The sequence below is a fragment of the Lissotriton vulgaris genome, chromosome 2_2 (assembly GCF_964263255.1).
Source record: "Lissotriton vulgaris chromosome 2_2, aLisVul1.2, whole genome shotgun sequence".
Classification (NCBI taxonomy): domain Eukaryota; kingdom Metazoa; phylum Chordata; class Amphibia; order Caudata; family Salamandridae; genus Lissotriton; species Lissotriton vulgaris.
This window is the reverse complement of record NC_141688.1, coordinates 261280525-261299398: the sequence shown is the minus strand read 5'-3', so window position 1 is coordinate 261299398 and position 18874 is coordinate 261280525.

The following is an 18874-nucleotide window of genomic DNA, read 5'->3' as shown; positions in this document are numbered from 1 at the left end:
ACAAAAAGGAACATCTGTGGTCGGCCATCAGGCGGGCTGTCAATTTGTATAAAACATGCCAGATGCTTTGTGGCCACAGAAATCCAATGTATAATGCCAGAGATACAAGCTCTAATGCCTGAATCTAAAGTCCCATCCGCTCCACCTCCTGTTAATAAACTGCTACAATAATCCAGCTCATGCCATTATGAAAGGCTTTTTGGAAGGTGCTGACATGGACTCTAGATGATCTACTAATAAAACATAAATCCTATCAGGTTCTCATAGCGGGAGACTGTTATCTGAGGGATCTAGACAAAGTGAACTCCCCTCCTTGGTGCAAGGGCCAGGGAGAACCCCTCTAAAATCTCTTCCAAAATCACAAGCTATGCACAACTCATACACTAAAGGAGGTAAGTTTGACATCCTGGCATCCAAAACCAATTTTTTCAGTACATTTTGACAATCCACTGCATTCTACTCAGTGAAACCATCGCAGCCAGGCTGAATGATTTCGAAGTCGAGGACAGGGCTGAAAGTGACAACAGGCCCCTGAGAGTTGTGATTCAGCTTAAAGTACCAACAGCTACCATCCTTCAACCAAAAGGAGAGTCGAGAGAGGAAGAAAAGTATATTGTCCGCTGGAGGATAAAATGGTCTGAAAATAAGGCAGAGTAGATGCCAGCTTGGCTGGATTTGAAGCAGGAAGGCACTCCACCAACTCATGTATCACCAATAAAAGATTGGGAGAACATCATACTTCAACTAAGGCTGGAAAACCCTCAAGATCAACGCCTGTACATCAAAGTGGCATCAATAGCAGGAAGCAAACGCCCCCCAAAAGATATACTTGAAGGCAAATGTGCTCTCAGCAAGGCATTAGAAGCAAGGAAAATAGAGGGCATACCAACTGAGAGCCCTTTGGTAACAGCTCCAATGTCAGACGTAAGAAAGAAACTGTGGTACACAAAAAGGAACAGAGAAGGAATGGCTCAAAGTGTTCTCCCTGCCGAAGGAAAAGCACCCCTCTGGGTTGTGGAGGCACATCAAGCAGTTGAGCAGTCGAGGGGTTCCAAGAGAAAACAGGGTGGTGGAGCATGACTGGTTAAATGACATAACACAACTATAGAGTGCAAAAAAAGAATGGATTTAGACCCGGATCTCTGTACTGGGGTGAATGTATGACATTGTTCTGCATTCTGTCCATCAATTGTTGTTTTTGTATTTGTCACCCCGAGTGGGATGGGTATCCTCAGACGTGAGTTCCATGCTCTCCACACCACTGGAGTCAAGCTATCATGGATGTAGACGGCTGATAGCCAGAAACCAGTCCTAGGATGCATGATTCCGGTCCAGAAAAGACATGGCTTTGCAGTTCTGGCTGGACTGTTCCCATGAGGCACAGGGTCAAGGCTGATTTGCTTATGGCCATGTCTGAACTGGGGTGGTATGGAGTGCAAAAAAACAATGGATTTAGGCCCAGATCTCTGTACTGGGGTGAATACATGACATTGTTTTGCATTCTGTCAATCAATTGTTGTTTTTGCATTTGTCACCCCGAGTGGGATGGGTATGCTCAGACGTGAGTCCCATGCTCTCCACACCACTAGAGTCAAGCTATCCTGGCTGAAGACGGCTGATAGCCAGAAACCGGTCCTAGGATGCTTGATTCCGGTCCAGGAAAGACATGGCTTGGCAGTTCGGGCTGGACAAAAAGCAAAACTGCGTACAGCTATCAGTTACGGTCACCTGACCTTCCCTGGATAGCTGGATGCTTTTTTAAATCTAGTCTAAGCTAAAGCATATAAATCAGTGCTGCTTATTCAACGGACAGCCATGAAATCCAGCCTGAGCTTGGATCTCAGCCTTGGGAGACCGGACCTGATGTGCCAGGAGGACATTATAAAGCTATTCCTAAGGATTGTGAGTGCTCCAGCTGACTCCCTAAGATCTCAATTGAGATCCGCCTTTGAGGAGGTAGGGACAGTTTGCCATGCTAGCCTTTGCCATGCTATTAACACACAGAAGATAGAGGCAGCAAGCCTATGACTTTTGGAAATTCTGCTCAATGCCTGGAAGAAAGCAGTAAACAAACAAGTCTGTGAAACATCCTTTACTCATGACATTAAAACTCTGTGCTCAAGTCCTAAACTAGTACCTGTTTCAGAGCTAAGCTCAAGACATGGTTGTTTTCCCGCTACTAACTCCTGGTTCTTTGCCGCTGCCGTCCACAGCGCCGGAACACCCCCGTTGGGGGTAGCCGTGCGCTCCACAAGACTCATAAATAAATAAATAAATAAATAGAGCCACTGTACAAATCATACAAGCTGAGAAAAGCCCAACCCTACCTAAGGGTAGCCCTGACACTGCAAGTCGGTAGTAAAATCCTTTTTATGAGACTCATAACGCTACGTATCACTCAGTTTAATCCGGCATGGGCGCGAAAGGGGGAAAATACAGAATGTAGGATGTGCTCCTTCTTGAAGGAATTCTGGCTGCACATCCTGTGCTGTTGCCTCAATACTGAAAAAAGAACGTTGGCACCTCCTTCGCCCAATTTGTATTTTCAATGGGGCAAAAACCTGCAAAGACAATTAAGTTAGCAGGATTTGGACATTTACGCATCTGATCAGGATCGCCTTAAAGAAGTTGCATAAATGCAGACCTGCTCCTGTAACTGACATGCCAAATCATGCTGAGGGAAGCAGGGTGTTCCCCGACAGGCACTGAGGGGTTCCACTTTTTTCATCAGAATTTTGAAGTCAGAGTATTTTAAAGTTTTGTATCAATTTGTTTTTAATCAAAAAATAAATACAAGTAACACTGGAGACTGCAAAATGTGCCTAAAGGTAAACAGCTAAGCACAAAGCCAGGGGACTGATGAGTAGGGAAGGATGCAGGAGGGAGGAACTGCCTAGTTCAATTATTCTTTTTAACTGCGTTTTTTCTTTTACTGTAATGATTTTAATTAATTGAACAGTCCATAAAAAAAGTATTTTAAGTATAATGAAAAGAAGGGGGCAGTTCTCTAAATGAGACATGTTTTCTTACCTTCACTGAGATTAAAAAAATGCAAATATTACCTGGACTCATTGTTAACAGATTAGTTCACAATGATGAATGACACCTGAATATAAGTAAGGCCACTTCTGCACAGGCCTCACTCTGCGTTCTTTAATGGGCCTGCCCAGCAAGAGACTGGGAATGACACCTCCATGCCTTTGGTAAAAGGGAGGTAATAGAGCCCCATCTGCCTCTGGAAAGGCTGCTCAGGCCCCCGGTGGGCCGTTGGCAGCATCTGAACAGCACAGACAGAGCCCGGATCGGCCCTCACGCTGCCCCAAAAAGCCGCCGACAGCTATAGCTCCGATGCCGTCTCATCCCCTATTGCCAGAGTACCAACAAAACCCTGGATCTGTGCAACAGGAGATCAGAGTGGGCAAGCAGTGATGGGCGGGAGATGGACGGGCAACCAACGGCAAATGTTGGCTGCCACGGGGACATTAAGGGGCAGATTTATGAAGGACTTGCGCCGCCGGTGCCTCACTTTTTCCCATGTTAAAAATGACGCACCGGCGGCGCAAGGCCTTCATAAATCTGCTCCTAAGTGATTTGCCTCAGTTTAGGATGAAAATGTACTGGTATGAATGTAAAGCACTCCAATACCTTCGGGTGGTGTTGACTCTATATACAACTGCACAAAAGAAGTAACTTATGCTAATGTAAAGCACTCCAATACCTTCGGGTGGTGTTGACTCTATATACAACTGCACAAAAGAAGTAACTTATGCTAATGTAAAGCACTCCAATACCTTCGGGTGGTGTTGACTCTATATACAACTGCACAAAAGAAGTAACTTATGCTAATGTAAAGCACTCCAATACCTCCAGGTAGTGTTGGTGACTATAAAACTGCACAAACAAATGTTGAAAAGGAGAGTCGAGGGAGGAGAGGATCTGTGCAGGAGTTCAGTGGAGCAAGCAGCGCGGGTGGGAGGTGGACAGGTAATCAACAGCAAATGCGGACTGCCATGAGGAGACTAAGTGATTTGGACATAATCACAAAATGTTGAACTGAGGCTAAGGCTAGGGTGGTGATGTGGCGTCCTCCTGGGAAAGGATGTGGCATAAGGGACAGAGCTGCCTACTATGGACCTAAAAACAGTGCTTGTCTGCTTTGCCTATGATTTATATATAGGCTTTTTGTTCATGACAGAAAATGGCACATTAGTTAAACAACCAAGATATCATCAATCAGCTCGATACATAAAGGAATATCATCAAATTCTAATGAGTATGCCCCCTTTGTTTGGGGCAAAGGCTGGGTTGGGGAGTGAGAGGTGGTTTTAGTTCTACCATTGTCAAAATGCTTTTACATATTTTTCCTCAACATATGCTTGTAAATCTCAATAAGCCAAATTCCTTGAACTGTTGGGTTTCTATTTGAAGAATAGCTAGCAATGTTGTTCCTCATTCATGTGGTCCTCCCATGTATATTTCAAACCTTACTTTGCTTGAATCACAGTATTTATTATTCTTTGTCTTTTTGGTAGCGGCTCCAATCATCTGTTCAATTCAGCCACTTTTGAATAATATGTAAAAAAACATACTGTTCTCAGAATAAGCCTTCTAGAATGATATTTATAAATGTAACAGTTCTTCCTGGACAAGTTTTGCTTGCATTCCAAACAAAATGCCCCAGGTAAATGTATACTCATTTATGTATGCTCATTTAAAAGCGAGATTCCAGAAAGTATACTTCAGATGTCTTAGTTTCATAGAAAACAAAATATGTAGTAACAATTTATACCGTTACAGTCTGTCACAAGAGAGAGCTTAATTTTACCCAAAGTTTGTCAAACATGTGGCATGAAGGCATCTAGGAGCCATTAATACTGGCAAGGTACAGCACAAAGATAAAAATGGTACGTAACAGTGAAGGAACAATTCTCTTTATATGCTTTTAAATCATGGCATATTGTAGTCAGGTTCTTTAGGGAGCCTTGGGCACAAGCAAATTTAAAGGTGTGCTTTCTATAAACATGTTCCAGGAATCCACAAAATGATTCCTCGCAGTCATACATAAGTTTCCTCATTTGTTATTGCTAAACTAAACAACTCATCAAATTGCACTGCATAATGTGCTGTTAAAAAAGTCTGAATATAATTCTTAACACATTGAACATATGCATGGGACGGGTATGAAATGAGGAAAGAAAGTCTAAGAATGTTCCCAAATACCTTTAAAACAAGCATTGGCATTGCCATTAGCTCTACTTTTAAAGGAATGTTGCAGGTAATGTGAAACATTACAAGTAAATAGCATGGGAATGAATATGTATTTGTGAGGCAATAATAGCAGTATAATAATATTGCTGTAGGGTAAAGAATTAGTAGACAGCTGCACTGCCAAGCCAGACCTAAAAATCCATGTAGGATAATGACTGCCTTTCTCTCATCCTGTGCTGCTGCCAGAGAAGGAAAGAAATTATAAATGATTTAGTTTTCTAAGACACTTCCACAGCATTAAAATGTCATGTATTTGACACTAAAAGTGCAGGTGCAGACAGCTGGATAAATAAAAAAAATGATGATACCTGTGTGGAGGTCAAGCATTTCTTTTTCTGCAGTCCTACTTCTGCCCAGTCAAAATATGTACTCTTTGCTCCCAACTTGTGGACAAAGCCAAAGCCCCTCTCTAGTCAAGCCAGACCACAAAAAGGAAGTCTATTTCTGGCATTTTTACCCTCTAAACTACCTAAACTCAGAATATGAGGTTTGACTCAACAAAGAAAACACATGGCACCCATCATATGCAGAGCACACTTGACTATAGAAAAGTCGAAGCAACTCTGTTGGAAAATTGGTTTTGACCTATTTAGCACGCTGTTGTGTTTGCTTTTTTGATTCCTCTGTATTTTACTATGAGTGAGTCTCAGTAACTGAGTCTCAGTTACTGTGAGCTCTGTTCAAATGGAGTTGAGGTACTAGAAATTAATGCTCACCTTTTAAAATAAGGTCTGCCACTGAGCACCAAGGGAAGAGGCTCTGTGCTTGTGTACAGTCAACATCTGTGTATATATGTTAGCATTCCTTTGAGAGCTGACTGACTAGAGATGCTGTCCCTCTGATCCTAATATCGACGCACAGGTATTTTGCTGCAGAGGGAATCCTTCAAAAATTGGTGAGGACCTGAGCAGGTCTTATAGTGTTAGTGGGCATTCATAGCTCACATCTGTAGTGCTACAAATAAAATTGTATTTGGTATGCAGGATTGCGCCTTATGAGCTAAAGCTACACCAAAGACCAGTTGCTCCATTGTTAGGCTTAGAGATCAGGTTGACGCACCAATTTATGCTAAAAAATGTTCCTAAATGCTGATTTAACGTTGATTTTGTCATGTCTTCAATCTCAAGTATTTTATTATCCCTGAGCCAGTTCCCTAATTGGCTCTGGACCACACTGCTACACAAGTTAATGACTATTCTCTTTAGCTGGGGGAATAAAGCCTTCCCCTCATAAGAGAGCCATTTGCCAGTGATTAGGCTCACTCCTGGTAGAGGAATGGGTGGAAGGCAGAATCTGCATCTGCTGATTACCTTTTCACACCTCACTGGAAGGATTATCCCAAAAACAGCTTCACCTTTGTAGCCAATCACAAGAGTCACTGCCCTGCAGGCTCTCAAGGTCATCAGAACACTTAAAGTCATTATTGTTGGGCTAAAATATTGTGCTTGAGGATTGGGACAGAAGTAGAATGATCATGATGATTTACTTGACAGAGGCCAGGCCATTAACCTTTATCAGGAGCTTAAGGACAGGAGGGTTGTTGCTGGACTTGCTCTCATAGCAGAAAGAGAAAGTGAAGAAAAACAGCCCAAAGAAATTAGAATGTTTTATTGACTAGTATAGAAAGAATATATTTATATTTCCCAGTACCCTGAAGAAGGCAGGATCCCTATCTGATGTGCAAGGGTATTCTGGGATATGAATTCAGGGTCCCTTTGAATATACCTCTCCATGGCTAATAGTGGTGACACCTCTATACCCTTTAGGGGACAGTATAAGGGTCGGCATACTGGGGACACTGGAAGAGTCTGACGACTCGGCCAGCAGGAGGTAAACCACCATTAGAGGTGCACCACTTGACTCTTGTTAATACATAATTGCCCTACAAGTGGTCAGAGAAGACCTTGGGGCTGAAGAGTGCAGGTAGGAAGGGTACTGTACCTAGAGAGCTGCAAGATGCTGCTGGAGAAGACCTCATGCAAGAGGATCATCATGTACTGGACAGAGGACAAGTCCTTAAACTTAATCAGGGGCTTAAGGACAGGAGGGTAGGCCCTTAGCTCTCCCTCATAGTAGGAAGAGCAGTGAAGACAAATTTCTTTAAGAAATTGCATTGTATTGGCCAGTTGTCCTGGAAATAACCTTGCTGGTGGCTAGACCACAGCAACCAGTATAGAACGAGATCCACATAAATCTTCTGTCATGATTACATGATATACCTGTATTAATAATTGCAGAGTTACAGGAAATAACAAGTACAAATGGTGTTTGTAAAATGCATACTGTAATTGGAGAGCTAGGTATGAGGATGTACTGGACTGGTGGAAAGCTGGGGCGCATGGCGGAGAATGGTGCAATAAGGCAAAACTAACTTGAATCTCGAGGGAAGCAGGAGTTTGGATTTGTCGGCCATCTTGAATTGCGATCTAATAAAAGAAGAGTTTTATTGCTTCTCAGAACAGTTAGTATTCACCAGTAGTGGGCGTATCATCGTAGAGACATGGTCTTAGGGTAAAATCCTAGAATTGTACCTTTGACTTCTTTGTTGCACTATCTTGTCTACTCAGATAGTTTTCACGATCATTATGATCATTACCAACTCAAGGCCTTGTTTATTTGCATTTATCTGTGCACATACCATATTCTACTATATATGTGTTTTTTCCTTTCCTATTTTCCACTTTGTGTCTCTGTTGTTCTGAACATCGGCATTGACATATCATCATTTTTATTGGATTTACGAGACTGGAACTAGTTTTGAACTTTTGACCACTGAGCAAGCCCTCTCTAGTAAGCCCATAAGAGCCATATCCAAAACCTATGCTGATAGGATTATATCAAGAGTAGATAATAACTATTCTTTATTAAATTTTCAGTGAGAGGACTGCCTGAGGTTTAGAGAAGAAAGAGCTCAGTTAGAGGACCTGTTATTTTAGGTACTAAGGCCAAAGGATTGTATATACTTTTAATGTTAACAGTTTCTTTTCTAATCTGGCATTGTTTCATTGCAGACTTCCAAAAGCGGTCATGAAAGGAGGGTGATGAGCCTTGCGTCAGTGTTTTCTCTGTCTTACTATTTCCTATTTCTATTCTATGTGGGCTGCTGTGCATTCTGCTACAAATTGTCATGAATTCCCCCTCCTCTCCCATGCAGCTGGCTCCTGTATTGCTGCGATCCTGCTCCTGAAACAATCAGCGGCGCTGAATACGCGGAACTACAAGGACCAGCCTGCTTAGCGAGGTCTGTGCGACGACCAGGAACGCCTACATATAGCCGGCTTCATCATAGCCTCGGCGTCGGATATTAAGATTCATTGTCAACCTCGAGGGCTGCCCTGAACTACGCACCGTGGCGTTATTCACCCGCAGCCGCCCTGAGAGCGAGAGAGGTATGTGAGGCCAAAGGCTGTTCGCCGCATCTCGCTACCCGACCCTGTAGAACCGAGTGTCAGCTGGACACTAATTGAGAATCACCGGACGAGACTTGGAGGAGACGCCGTCTGCAGGGGTGGCTGCAGCGTCTCGCTTGATATCGTCTAGAACCACCAAACAGGAACCGAGGAGTTCGGAGGCAAGATCGAGCGACTGTTCTCTGCCCCCGTCCTCACTACCCGTGAGTGTGTACATGTGTAAGACCTTAGCAGAGACACACACCACGGAGGTGTTTGCCGTGTCTCTGCTTTTCATTGTGAGTATCATCAAAAAGGTATTGCCACGGTGCACAAGGCTGTGCACATAAGCGAGGAGGTCGAGCGGCTGCTCCCTTCATTCTCGGTGGGAACTGCATGTGGTAGAGTGCCCGGCTGGGCCTCCCAAGTTCGTTTTTTCCCTGCGAGAACATCACACGCCATTAGCAGCATACGAACAGTATTTTCGGCCGTTTCTTAGCACAGTGCCCTCCGTTGGCGAATACCTGGACCGGTATTCATGCGGAGGACGGTGAGAGCCTCATACAGGCATAAGGAACCGTGCTGCTAATGGGTATCGTTGACATTCCCTTATGCTTATTTCATTGATGGTTCTTTGTCTTTGAACATATCTTACGGTTTACTTTATTGGTTCTTTACGTTTCTCCATGCCTTCGTTTCCTTTGATCCAATAAATACAATTGGTCAGCTACTACTGTTTGGGGTCTGATTCTCTTGCCTTGCCTTGGCTTTCCCCGATCCCGGGTATTCCAAAGGTTACACAAATAAATGGCATAGTCGCTTGTGGAAGGGAATAGGATTAACTTCATGGCATTCCTAAAACTACTAACGAAAATCCATAAATGACAACACCTAAGCGCAAAGCATGTCGGTCACGGTGAAGGCGAGTGTGAGGAGTAGGGAGAGAGTTACGGATAGTCGTCAATGTAGTGGGGCGCGCAGGCTGGGCAGTAGAGGCCGTCATAGCTGTTGCATGATGAGCAGGTGTGGCTGGGTTGCTGGAGCTTTGTGTTTGCACTCACCGTCGTTGCTGTAGTATGAAGTTCAAGTATCATGTTAACGTCTTCGCCAACAGTCACTGTAGCACAAAGTACAGGTCTTCAGCGGAGCTTGGCATTGACGATCATTGTAGGTGGCAGTCTAGGCATGAAATGACCTGTTTGTGGTCGTGAAGAGCCTCAACTTCAGGATTTCACATTTTCTTTTTTAGAGGAGCTCAAACTGATGCCAGCCAAGGGTCCAGGACCTGGGGAGCACATCTTAGGGATTAGAAACTTATATTCACAGAGTCGAGAAGGGATCAGGCAGGACCACTTGCAGATTGAGGGAGGTCGAGTTGCAACAGGTCAGCTGGGTAGTTGCAGGAAGGCGTCTGAAGCTTCTTCAATCCCTGCAGCTCATTCAGGGGGTTCACCAGATGACCCTTAGTGTCACTCAAGTTAGCTAGTAAGCAGTTCCACTTTTCCTTCTCAGGCAGCAATGCAGTCCTCTCAAGCAGTGGGGAGTCCACTTGCAGCAGCAGGGCAGTCCTTCTTCAGTAATGTCCACAGGTCCAGGAGGGTTCTGATGAGTGGCTCAGGAGGTCCAATATTGATACTGGTGCCTGCCTTAGTGTGTGGGGTTACACCCTGATCTACCCCCACAACTGGTTCTAGAAAGGTCTTACAGTCTCAAGACTGTCAACAAGTTTGCTGTCATTAAAGTCAGAGAGGAAAAGCCCTTTGAAACATTAGTGGGGCAGGGCGCAACTCCTCCCTCTGCCATCCTAGCAGTATGGCCTAACTTGCCGACACCTAGTCCCCTTTATGTCACTGTCTACAAGGGATACACATGCCCCAGCATCAAAGCTATTCACAGATATGGGACTCAGGACACTGGCAGAAGGCGCAAATGGTTAAGACAACCAAATGCACATTTCCTAAAAGTAGTAGTTCTCAGAATTGTTATATTGGCAGGTCAAAATTGAATTTTTAACTGCACACACAGAGCAGTGGTAGGGCTGAGATATGTTTAAAAGGCTACTTTAGTAAGTGGCACAATGAGAGCTGAAAGCCCACTAGTACCATTTACCTTACAGGCCCTGGGTACATGTTGTACCAGTTACTACGGACTTACAAGTAAATTAAATGTGACAATTAAGATTAAGCCAATTTTACTAAGTTAGAAGAAGACAACACAATCACTTTAACACTAGTTAGAAGTGGTATATTGCAGAGAAACCTAAAGCCAATAAAACAAATTCAGCAAACAGGAGGAGTGAAGGCAACATGCTTGGGGGAATACCACGCTAAGAATGCAAGGTCTAACACCATTGCTTTGGGGTCACAAGGAGTGTGACTGCCCACACAAGAGCCCTATATAAATCAAGTTACCCCACATCTCCCATGGTTTGAATTAATCACCCTACGAGAGAGTTGCTAGGCTTGTAAGTGTTCCAGGAGTTGTGGCGTTTACCCATAGGATTTTGTTGTTGAGTCATGAAACTGTTTTTATATCAGTGTAAAGGTAGAATAATGTACAACACAAGTCAATGTTTCAATGCTTTATTTACCACATTGATGTTAACAGTGGTCTGTGATGCCTCACGTTAAATGTTATTAGAACATGGCATTGTCTGGCGTTGTGTTGATATTTGATGCACTGTGTTACTGTTTCTAGTGCAGTGTTAAAACCTCATGAAAGCCAGTAGGCTTTACTTTTAATAACTGCCCCCCATTATATTGTACTCTCAATATATGGAGTGGAGATTGTGGTTAGAGGATTCAGGGTTTGCTGGGTGTAAACGGATTATAGGATGTTAAAATAAGCATTTCCATCTGGCACCCTGTACATATTTGTAAATCACATATTGCGTAATAAAGAACTTTTTTTATAAGTAAAAGCATTGGCTGGAAAATTATTTACTGATTATCGGTAATGCGAACCCTAGGGTTGTGATAATAGTCTACACCTCCTCCCCTGAGAAGGTTTTGGACTGCCCGGACCCGATATTTTGCAGACGCTACAATAAAGAGTGCTACAACAGAGTATTTAAGTACCAAGAAAAGAAAGATTGTGGGGCATATTACCAAGCAATAGCGATAATTATCCCTATTGCTTGGTTAGAGACAAAAATTTACCGCTGCGCTGCGACGATTTTTACCGCAAATAAACCTTGGTATTACCTAGGTATAATAAACCCTGGTATTACCTAGGATAAAAATCGCCGCAATGCATGAATATTGCTGTAAAGTAAGCGATATTCATGCATTACCGAGCGAATGCTCTTAGCCATGTTATCCACCTCCCATTGGATAACATGGCTAAGAACTGCTCCGGGCAGGTGTTAGCTTTTGGAGATATTCGCGCTTAGCCTGAATATCTCCAAAAGTTGGTAATAGGAGATAGCGATGTTAGTGACTGTTTCCAGTCGCTAACATCTTGGCACGCCCACTTTGCATGTCATTAGTGATAAATATCACTGACATGCAAAGTGGGGCCCAAGATGGTCGCTATCTCCTACTAGCTGTCGCTAACTGGTGTTAGCGACAGTTAGGTAATAGGGAGATAATTTTATCTCCGCTTTCTTGGCTTTTAAAGCCAAAAAAGCGGAGATAAACCCCCTTGATAATATGCCCCTGTATACTTAGTACTTGTGATGGGCCCATATAATTTCCCACTAATAACCCACGTTCTTACAAACACAAAGTAAATGCCTGGTGCTCTCATGGATTTCCAATCTGGAACACAATTGTGATTACTACCATAAATAAAGATGTTTGCACACCACTATGCACAAGGTTTGCAGCACAAAAGTGACAGATTATAGAATTTGGATTAATTTCCAGTGCAAAACTTCTTTTTGTTGCAGCAGTGATTTATTTATACCTTCAAGCCATTCTTTGACTGCATCCACAAATGCAATACATGGTGCATTGTCTGCTATTGCATGTCTCTTTCTTTCCTAAGGCAGGTGTGAGTCATATTGTGGTATTTCAGCAAATGATTCATCTATCAAGGGGGCAAGGTGACGGTAGCATATCCAAACCGTTTTTGACATTTGGATAATCTACATTTCACATTGACAACATTCCTTTTATATAGAGCCTTGCAGTCATCAAGACCTAGGTGCATCTTGTGTAAAGGATGGGCAGGTCTCTGCTGTGACTAGATTGAAAAGAATGTCCCTCTGTTGATGCTGCAGTGCCGTTCTCCAATTGTTAAGGCTGCCTGAGAAAAAGAACTCACATTTTTTACAGATTGTCTTTGTGAAGGGCAAGGAAAACAATCACCACACTGTAGTGATACTAATAAAACAAATCTAATTACTTGATGAGTTTGTGTCCTAGATAAGTATGGTCCACAGATGACTTTAATAAAAGTTGTCATTTTCTGACAGTTTGCATGTGCATTCATTACACCAGTTGTAGTGTTCTCAGCCTCCTCCAATCACAGGAATGAACTCCACTCTGCCTAGGGGAGAAATTTATATTTTGGATAAACAAAGGGATTTTGGTCTGCCAGAAAATATCTGGCAAGAATCAAGAGGAGGATGACTACAGAGCATCCACATATGATTCAGTTGCAATCTGAGGGAAGGGAAGGCAAGTGCGCAGAGACAGCAGGTTTGAGTATTGGAGTTGCATATCTATAGTACACAGGGCACTGGTGTGAGACTCTTGCTGCTTGTGGCCTGCGTGCAGCCATTTTCTTTGCTTTTATTGCAGGCGTCTTGAGTTCAGAACCAGACTGAGTTAGTTTTCTATGGGAGGTTTCTCATTATACTAGAACAGGGGCAAGACGATCTGTGTGGAGTACCATGGCTACCTACCATCCCAAAAGACCCCAAAGGGCAGCTTTTTCTGGATGTTAAGGAACCGACTATGCTGCAAAAGACTTTTGGATGAACTGTACAAACTTCACTGGGATGGACTTATATTCATCAATAGCCAGTGTGTTGAGTTTGGCTTCTCTGGGGATTCTTTTGAGTGGATTGTTGCCGGTGGAACCCTGGTGGCCCGGAATGTGGGGGAGGGTTCCAGGAGATCAGTTGTTGCCTGGAGCTCAGTGTTGCTGGCATTAAATGGTGTTGCTTCTTACCTGTGTATTTGTCTTTCTTTTAACTTGGCCAAGAGAGCACATCTATTGGTCGCCATGGGACTCTAAGTTGAGTCATACCATGCATGGCATATGCAGCAATTGATGGACATATTGAAGACATACCGCACATAACTATACGTCATCACTGCGAATTTTGCGCCCAACTTGTGTAGATCTAGAGCCTGTCAGCTGTAACACAATGGCTATTACAAGAAAGAATACCATCATTTATACTTTAAAATTCATCTGGGCCTGTAATAGTGTCTGTCTTCTTGTGGATGAAATAGAGGACTCTCCTCACATCTCCTTGAAGTTAAGAATTAGGGGGCATATTAATCAGGGACAAAATGCTGCTTTTACGGCACATAGCGCCAAAAAAGCAGCGATTATTTTATCGCACAATCATCAAGGCGGTGCTAACATGCATTAGCGCATGTTAGCTGCTGTTTCCGTGACGCTTTGCATATTAGCGATATACATGACTAATTAGATGCAAAGTAGGCGTTCCTGCCATGAAACAACATGAAAGATGTTGCTAACACGACATCGCAGTATTTACAATGTAGAACCAGAATCGCAAACTGATTAAAAAGGCCACGCAAACCGCGGTTACTGCCGGCTTCTTACGCCTGCTTGAAAGTTGAATAAGCCATGTTTTGTATGGGAGGTGGATTGTCTTGTTACATCCATACTACCCTATTATTAAGTTTTTCATTAGGATGTGAAATCATCGCTGGATTTCACGCGCTAATGAGCATTATCGCCGTATATCGCTGTTTTGTACATCGCCTGTTAGCCGAGAATTTTTTATACGCTGCTACCACAACGCTATAACCAGCGATAGACGGCGATAATGAAATTTTTGCTAAGTGCGATTTGCGATGTTTACCGCTACCCGTTGATAATATGCCCCTGGAAGTGCTCCCATGGATCAGATCAGTTGGCCTCCTGTGGTCCCAGGCATGAAACATCATTATTTCACGCAAAGCAGTAAACCACCTTACTGTGCAGCACTGTGTGAAAGGGAAAGGGCAGGATTGTGCCCTATTTACCATTATACAGTGCATTCCTGTCCATTCCCAGAGCTGGTGCACTTTTGGCCTCCTTGTGCCATCGCAGGCACCCTTGCGCGATGTTGCGAGGGTGCCTGTGTTGTAGGCAGGATTATTTTTGTGCAGGAAAGCACACCTTGTTGAACAAAAACAATCCTAAGAGGCATTTTCCTCTTTCGACATGTGCTGCAGTATGCAGCACATGTAAATAGACAAAGATATGAAGAGAATTAAAGATGTTTTACCTCATTACACCTCACATGGTGAGGTAAAGCATTTTAAGGCATTCTCAGGTCTACTACTAACAGTAAATCTGGGAATGTGACAACATACATGGGTGGATGCGTGGGAACACCCATTCTCCGCCGCAGAGTAATACAAGTGTAACAGCAAACAAATGATTGACGGAAAGCTGGCAATGCAATCATCCTCCCCCAGTTAAAAGATCTTGGTTAAATCCATTGTTCTTTTTCCCACTACGCCACCCCAGTTTGGACCCAGCCATATGCAAATCGGCCTTGACCCTGTGCCTCATGGGAACAGTCCAGAGTGAACTACCGGCCCAGGTCTTCCCTGGACCGGAAACAAGCATCCTGAGACGAGTTTCTGGGTATGTCACCCTTCTTCAGCCAGGCTGGCTTGAAGCCAGTGGCACAGTGAGCAAGGGACCCACGTCAGGGCATACCCATCCCACTTAGGGTAAAACGTGTCCATCAATTGTTGTTTTTGCAGAGTAAAACAAGGCATTGATTTGCACTGCCATGTGTTTTTTTAGATTTATCAAGCCATGGAAGGCCACACATGGGACCCTTGTGTTACTCAATAAATCTCACTTATATTTTGCGTCATCCATGCACCCCTTTGCAAGGTGCATGGGTAACACAATACCTTGATAAATATGGACCTCAACACCCAGAGGACTGCAACAAGGTGAGAAGGCTGCACAAGAAAGGCACAACCTCGACTGGTAATATTTTCTAGTTTTGCAGCAAGAAAGCAATCTTCGGATGGTACTCATGAAGGAGGTGTTCTACAATGTAGAGCCCACCCAGCTATAGGTATTTACCTAGGTAGCACCAGAGGAATTTGAGTTACATAAGTTCTTTTAAGTCTAAAGACAGAATTTGAAATTGGGAAAGATGACTAAGTGAGGCAAGTATGAAAGGCATTGAGGTAGTTACAATATTTTTGGTTTGTCTCTTTTGTGGCTTTAAGCACCTAAATTCAAGGTTTCTGCAGAATCCTGGATTCATTGCATCTAACCTTGTCAAATATTCATTGGCAACACTGCCTTACCTTACTAGAAGATTTGCACTTTTTATCATTTCTGCTAAATCAGAAGGTAAAACTGTTGAATTATTTACCATTTAGCCCGAGATGGCACCTTCGACCCAGTCTATCACACCTATTCACTAACATTGGTATCACATTGTCTGCAGCACAGCTACAGATATTGCCATCAGCTTGCAACACACCCCAAACTTGCACTCAAGTACACCTACTAAAATAATGAATTTGATTAATCTAATTTCTGAAGATGATTCAAGAAGTATCAACCTCTCAAACATTTGGTGCGCGAACAAGCAAAACATTCTGTGAAGCCACGAATTGCGTTTTTTTGGGCAATTCCCCATCTCCGCGGAACGCAAAGTTACCCAAATTCCGCGAGCGGAACGGAATTTATCGTCCAGGCCTCGTTTGTAGTATTTGGCTCCTACATCTTATTTTTCAAATCTGCATAGTAATAAAATGTTTTGTATTGTTACATACACAACCAACCTCCTGAACTTCCACCAACCACACAGGTGAAATGATCAGTGATCTTCTTCATTTTGCCATTTGAATGTTGAAATGTTTTGGTGTTTTGACCATTGGCACATGCCAAACCAGGAGTATTAAATCAAGCAGAAATGATTATCTATTTTATCATCAGATGGCTGTATGTCAGGAAATCGCCAAGCAATGATATTTTTCTATATGTGATGCTGGGATACAGTGACTGAGTTGTTTTTAAAGTTTCATCCAATAGGAGTATTTTTCCGTTTCTTTTTATGATTTCTCTTAGATCTTTGTGTTGATTTTTTAAACCAATAATCATTCGAGTTGTTGTGTCCTTTTCATGGTGTGTCCCTGGTATGTCCTGATGTTTATTTAAAAGATCTTTTTGCATTCTTGATTACTCCTTCATCCTAGCAATTTCTATATCTTTCAATGAGTTTTCTCTTTCCAGTAATCAACCACTCATTTAATCTAGTTGGGCCTCCATGTTCATAATTTCGGAACAATTCCTTTTGGACCTGAGCATCTCTCCATAGGGTATACTCCATTTTAAGTGCTGCCGGTGCCTGCTGTTGGCATGGAGAATGCTGTTGCACGATGTTGGCTTCTGGTGCATTTTAGTGTATACTTTTTTATTTTTAATGAATACTTCTACATCCAGGAACACAGCATTGGCCTCACTGATGGTAGATGTGAAGGAAAGATTGTATATGTTGTTGTTTAATGTTTGAAGAAAATCCTCAAGTTCAACATGACTTCCCTTCCAGATCACAAGAAGGTCATCTATAAATCTGATCCACAATTTGATTTTACAACTAGCTGTGTTTTCAAAATTTCGGTCTCCCAGACCGCCATAACAAGATTTGCATACGTGGGTGCATAAGATGTTCCCATTGATGTTCCCTGCTTTTGGTGAAAGAAGTCACCCATAAAAAGAAATACATTGTGAATGAGGCAGTATGTTAACATTTCTACCAACATTTCAGAGTGTTCGAGGTAGCTGGTGCCTAAAAATTGTTTGACTGCAGCAATACCAACAGAATGGGCGATAGACGTATATAAGTAGGTGATGTCAGTTGTTGACATGATAAGGCACTCTTTCCATTCAGTTCTATGAATCTTGGTTAAAAAGTCCATAGTGTATCTTAGATAGGAGGGCAATGATGTTACATAAGTCATTAGGAAAATATCAATGAAACATGATGTGTTTTCCAGGTGCGAGCCTTTGTAGCTCACAATTGGTCTTCCTGGTGGTTTTTGGATACATTCGTGTACTTTTGGTGTATGTTTTTGATTTGCCAATATCTTTGGCGACTGTTGAATCTTCGCAAATTTTCAAAACGAATGCCATGCTCAGGGCAGATTGTGTCTTGAAAGTTTTGGGGTGATTCGTCAAGCAGGGGCTGAGAAAAAAGGGGGTCCAAAAATGCAATTTTTCAATGTTAATTTCATAGGAAACTTTAGATAAAGCTTCCGCCCGAACTGCTGAACGGAATTACACCAAATTTTTCAAGAGAGGTTGCTCTCGGTTCAAAAAGTGACTTTTTTTTAATGGTGTAAATCCGTTCAGGAGTTTCTGAGAAATCCATACATAAACAAATATTAGTATCTGGTGAACATGGTGGATCCGTGAACCCTCTTGTGCATGAGCTTGACTCTGATTGGCTGCTAACACTTCAAACCAAGAGGTGTTGGCAGCCATCTTGTGACTCGATTGTACCTTGTCACAAGTAAAAAAGTGAAAAAACATACAAAAAGCCAGAAAAGGAGGCAGGGTAGAACACCCTGACCCCTGAGGCCAGGTCAGTGGACCCACAGGGAACCCCAGGGCCTACAAAAGCAATTTTATTTTTTGACTTTAGCAGGATTCGCGTACGGTACGCAAATCCCACAAAATAAAAATAAACAAAGCTCCTTGTTTGTTTTAGGCCCCGGGTGGGCCAGGTCCCAGGGGCAATTTGTAATTATGTTGCTTGTGCCTGTGGGGGCTTCCCCAGCCCCAGAGACCTCCACCTCTCCGGGGCTTCATTAAAAATGTGCGAGCACACGTGGCTCCCTGTGGCCCCAGGGACCACCACCTCGCCTGTTAAAATACCTAGCCACCTCCCCTGGCCAACAAATCATTGTGGGTGGGGGGCCTTGTGGACCCCCTAAGACCTGGGGACGACCACGTTCCTGGGCTACATGCTTTCAATGCGGTGGCCAGCCAGTCCCCCACAGCCCTGGGGACCGCCACCTCCCTAGGGCTACCTTTAAAGTCTAAGTGTG